The sequence below is a fragment of the Sphaeramia orbicularis genome, chromosome 7 (genome assembly GCF_902148855.1).
Source record: "Sphaeramia orbicularis chromosome 7, fSphaOr1.1, whole genome shotgun sequence".
Lineage (NCBI taxonomy): Eukaryota > Metazoa > Chordata > Actinopteri > Kurtiformes > Apogonidae > Sphaeramia > Sphaeramia orbicularis.
This window is the reverse complement of record NC_043963.1, coordinates 52,188,434-52,194,484: the sequence shown is the minus strand read 5'-3', so window position 1 is coordinate 52,194,484 and position 6,051 is coordinate 52,188,434.

The following is a 6,051-nucleotide window of genomic DNA, read 5'->3' as shown; positions in this document are numbered from 1 at the left end:
CATACATTAATTTATTCACTGCATATCCATTTATGCATGGCATGTGCTCATAATTCATATTTACTTATTTGCAAAAAGTTTGTTTCAAATTCACTTGACATTTGATGAAAATAGGGTTACTGACAGGTAGCCAATATAGCAACAATTATACAGGTTCAAATACTAACATGTGTAACTGCATTCACAGTGCATTCAATAAGGAAACTTTGTACAGCCTTATTTTGTATTCCCATGGAACCCAACAGAATCTCAAGCATCTATGAAACTTATTTGACAGCCTCTAATCACCCTCAGGCGGTCTGAAAGCTCTACAAGAAATACTTTAATGCCCAATGAGACCCATAAAACTGCTAGAACCCTGTTAAGGACTCCTTGAAACAAGGACTTCTGGGTTTCCATCAGACCACCACAACATGTCAGGTTTTAAAGCAGTGGGTTCACAAGTAGAAAGAGTTCTTACATGAATACATGTGTTCTTCAGATTGATTCTCAGACATGCTGCAGCTGAAACTTATGTTGTCTGAGGTAATTATGGAAATAACTCAGCAGGTGTCACCTCTGTCCACTTGCTTCCTTCCACTCTGATGTGGATGGAAGCAGGGAGACAGAAGTGAAGCAGATTTTTATTTTTTCGCCTGAGTGTGTGTCTGTAGGGCTCAATAAGGATGACCCTGTACAAACACATCTCCAACTACCTGTGTGGAGTAACTCTACATAACACCAGATGTGAACAGACGCTCATACTACTGGACACTTCCTTTCAGATATCTCAAGATGCATTTTAATGCAAGGTCTGAACAGGTTCTAAGACATCCAATATAAAACACAGAATGAATGCATTAACAAGCAAAACTACAAATGATGCAATGTAACCTGTTTGTGTGTTCATTTTCAAGCCTTGAGTTTCTGGTCACTAGTTGGATTGGAGTTAGGGAGGTTGTGAGGGGTGACGGGTAACTGTGCCACATGAAATCTTACATCATAAAACACATGAGTGGTGGTCAGTGTGAGAGGACAATCTTTGTAATCCTGTTTGAACTATACCCCATCATTTACATAAGGTATATAATGTTTTGTTTTGTTCTCTTCGTGTTATTTTCAAGTGTGATATTTACCAATGTCTTTTCTGTGTGTTAAGGTTTCAACCTTTCAGAATGAAGTCCATGTTAACATTGTGCAGTTACTCATCATACGTCCATAACATTTTTTTTAATGTTTTTGAAATGTTGTACCCTTAACATATTTTGTCTTGTTAAGTTTTACATAATTTGTGTCAGATTACATCCTTTATGCTTCTTTCACATTTATTTTGACATTTGACATATGCACATGTATTATGACATTTTCCCACTTATTCCATCTGGTCAGTACTGCCCTGTGTGATAATTCACCAATGGATTCCCCAAGGGTTCATTTTTTTCTTTGTGTTAGTGTTTCATCCTTTTGGTTTGAAAGCAGTCTCAAAATTATGATGCTGTCCAGTTACCCTCATATATCTTAAAACCCTTTAACTACCCCACTAAGAAGAACCTGATGAGTAACTCAACCATAAGGTTGAACAGGCAGTTAAAGGGTTAAAACAAGTGTGTCAAAAAAGGAAAGAGTAGAAAATCAGACATTTGTGTTAAAATGCAGAAATTAAAAGGGATATATCAGCAGAAAAACAAATCCTCAAGCACATTCCAGATACCTGAAAACTACTGAAGTAACATAAACTCTGTTTAAAGTATTTGGTTTATTTGTCTGTGTGGATTACATCCTTTCAACAAATCTCTACCCATAGAACAGAAAGAAAAGTATGCTATTCCAATTGATTGATTTAGTTCCACTGAGATTCACATACATAGAGATGATCAGTTTTCATCTTGCTGATGAATTAATTTTGCCTGTATGTGTACTCTGTTGCAGCTCATTGATAGAACCGAAACAGTGCTAAGTACTATCTAAGCTGTGCCTTTACTGACTGCTGAATCTCAGTGTCATGAAGGAGTTTACAGTCGACTGGTGTAATCATAATGCGCTTCAGGGTGACCAACTTTGCAGAGCTACAAATAAACATATCAATCACAACACACAACAATCCCACAAGGGTTTTCATCAGCCTTTAAAATAAAGTGCGGACTGATGACTTGAAGCTTCACGTAACCACAGTTTGATGTCAAACCCACCGAGGTAGAAGAGCAGTCTCTTACCTGTTGAAATACCAGACTCTCCCTGTGAGCTCTTGTTGGTTTAGTTCAAGCAGCAACGTACTTCCTACACTATCCACCTTTTATCTACAAGTTTCAAGTAGCTCCTAACTTAAAGGGAGGAGAGAAAAGGAAAGCCCCTCCCCTCACACACCGTGAGCAAAGTTCAACTTCCTGGTGTGTGGGATGGTTGGACAGTCTGTCCTCGAGGTGGAGGGTTGAAAGAAGTGCTGAGAATAGCTGCTGTTGAAGAAAGGGAGCAGGCTCATAATGGGATGTCGTCTGTAGCCGTTATAGTACACCTAGCTGGCTCAGGGAGCATTACACAGGAGACAAAGAAACTGGTTCTGCAACTTTCCAGGTAGATCACATCAGAGTTGCCTGAGTGAATAACTGAATGAAAGGATTTAACCTATTTACACAGGTAGGAGGCTGCCTGCACAGGAGGTCACACTGCACAGACTGGCACCAGCAACTCCCAGTGATATGAAATAGGAAAAAAAAAAAGTTTTACATTAAGCCAACATGGGGCATTATTAAATTATACTATTTTTATTTATAGCTCTGTTGTGCTTTCAGACAACTTAACTATATGCCGCCTGGCAAGTAAAAAAGTTCCCACCTGGATTTAACTGAGCTAAAAATCCTTCCACTGGATATATACTAGAATAATTTAAAATGTTTCATTGCAGAGCATCTCATTTCTTAAACAACCACAAATTTGATAGAGATTTTATGGATTGGAAAATGTCAGGATTCATCAGATTTATCAGGCTGGTTCAGGGAGCATGAGACATCATTTTCACACCTCCAAACCTAACCCCATTGACAATCTTTGGGGTGTGCTGCAGCAGACTTTACACAGTCCCATCATCAGTACAAAATCCTGGCAAAACTTTAATGCAACTGTTGATGGATATCAGTGAATTGAATTTTATTTATATATTGCCAAATCATAACAAGTTATCTCACGACACATTACAAATAGAACTGGTCAAACCAGACTCTTAAGCCAGTTTACAGAACCTAACAGAAATGTTGTGACAATGTGTAAGCATTGCATGGTAAAAATCGTACCTTGGGGAATTTGTTCTCTAATCAAAGTTAAAGGTAGTGTAACAACGAGCCGCCGCTACATAGTTGGATGGTGAATTGTGCATGTGTTGTATAGTATACAGGGGATTATTGTACATAAGGGGGAAGAAATGACACACACATTTTAAATTGTAAAACTATTTATTAGTTCTGTAAAAACTACAAAATTGTATGTCGGTGTAGGGAATCGTTTCCAGCCGTGGGAGCCGGGTCTTCAGCTAGGTCGCTGAGCCGGGTATGGAGTAAAAAGTTAATATAGCAGGTGTACCAGCCGGGACTTATATCGACAGAAAATTAATATAAAAATGATGAACACACAGACACGAACTTACCTGTGTTGGGTTCCTGCTCGAGTGGTCCGTCAGGCAGTCCCAGAGGTCCGGTGGGCTACTTATAGTTCCACCCAGGTAATGCACACAGAGGTGAGTTTCAGTAGGAGTGTTAGGTGTTGGGTTATGTCAGTCCTTCTCACATAGTGGGTTTGATGCCGGGGGGGGGGGGGGGGGGGGGGGGGCACGTGTGACCCTGGGTAATACGATGTTTTTGGCCATAGTAGAATAAAGTGTAATTGCACGTTCACTACAGTAGATGGCAGTGGCGCTTTCATTGTCAGAGTGTGCGCAGGGATTATTAGCTCTATGTGTGGGGTTTTTATACACTGAGCATGCACACACACAGGACAGAGCAGAAGATATGAAGTGCAGTGAACAAACCCTCAAAAGACAACATGAAAAAATACTTAACAGGGATGAAAATAAAGGCGAAGAGAGACGGACATAATGAGACAAACGAAAGTCTCCCGAAAGCTAAGACCAGAAAATATGACGAAGCATATGTAGCGCTTGGCTTCACTGTGACTACGGTGGAAGACAAGGAAAGACCGGTGTGTTTACTGTGTCTAAAAATGTTGGCAGCGGGCAGCATGAAGCCAAATAAATTAAGGCGTCACTTACAGACATTACATCCCAGTCACGCTGATAAGCCGCTTGAGTTTTTTCAGCGAAAACGTGCCGAATATTGCCGACAGTCATCTCGCTTTGTGAATGGGACTTCAGTAAACCAGAGAGCACTGTTAGCATCATATAAGGTGGCGTACCAAATTGTTCAGTGCAAAAAACCCCACACCATAGCAGAGGAGCTGATACTGCCTGCAGCATTAGACATGCTCTCTGCCATGCTGGATGATATTATTGATATGATGTTATTTTTCAGAATTAGTCAGTCAAAAAATGTTTGTCATTTAAATAAGGATTTAATTTTTTTTTAATTTCAGGCAAATTGATGCACTTTAAATCTTTTCTGTTACAGACTAAAAAACAATGTTAATAAAGTATTCTTTGTTGTAGTGATCTATATTCTTTCTTTTTTCTTTTTTTGTTTTCTTTAATGATAATAGGGATACAATGTTATGCAGAGGTGTACTTATAACAATTTTATAGACAAATGATACTATTTATAGTTGTGGCAGAGTGTGGTGGGGGGCGTGAAATATTTTCTTCTTTCTGGGGGGGGCGTAACAGAAAATAATTGAGAAGCACTGGGTTATGTAAATATTTCTGTGTATATATTTGGGTTTAATGTTTTATTGTTGTATAGGTATGTTGTGTTTATATATAGTGGTGTATATAGATTAGATATGGGGTTGGTGATGTATGGTTCACTGTATTTTATAGACTTTGTGTGTGAATGGTTCCCCTGGGTAGGTAGTACATTTTCCCATCACTGGATGCAGCACTGGGTATAGCGCCTCACAGTTGTCTTTGGGGGTTTTTTTGGGAGTTGGTTTGTGTACGGATGCTGTATGTGTGTATTGATAAATTGCTCTCAAAAATTATTGAAAATAAAACCTGAAAAGGAAACCCTTTGAAGCGCCTCAGACTCAAGTTAGTTTAACACTTTGAAGCCTTGACTGCTCAGCCAGACTTGACAGGTAGTCCAACAAAGTTAAAGGTGGTGTGTGGGACTTTTTCGGCCAGGCAGTGTAGTTACATCACTGGTGTATGTGGTGGCAGCATACAGAGTTAGAAATAATGAGAGAGAGAGAGAGAATATTCATTCATTCATTCATCTTCTGAACCTGCATTATCCTCACTAAGGTCACGGGGGGTGCTGGAGTCTATCTCAGCAACCTATGGGCGAAGACGGGGTACACCCTGGATGACTTGCCAGTTCATTGCAGGGATGACATATAGAGACGAACAACCAATCACTCTCATATTCACACCTTTAGGCAATTTTAGATTAACCAAGTAATCTACCAGTGCATGTCTTTGGATGGCGGGAGGAAGTCAGAGTACCTGGAGAGAACCCATACAAACACAGGGACAACATGCAAACTCTACATAGAAAGGTCCCCGGTTGGAATTTAACCCAGGACCTTCTTGCTGTGAGGCAACAATGCCATCCACTGTCAGCTGGTATAACAAATGTCAATGCAAAATGCCAAATGTTTTTCAAGTCATTCAATCATTGACAGTTTACAATCTACAAATTATACAACACCAAATTATAATTTTACGGGAAAAGTGACTGAATCCTAATAATATTGTAATATTGTTTAATATAGTTTTACACAAACCCAAACATTTGTCTAATATTTCAGAATTAAAGCAAAACAAAAAGCACTGAACTTTGGTCTAGAGGAAAACACAAACAAAAACAAAGATATAAAACAAAAACAATAATTAACTCAAATGTGTTTAAATACATACATACATACATACATACATACATACATAGATAAATGGAAAAAAAATCTAAATTAAGA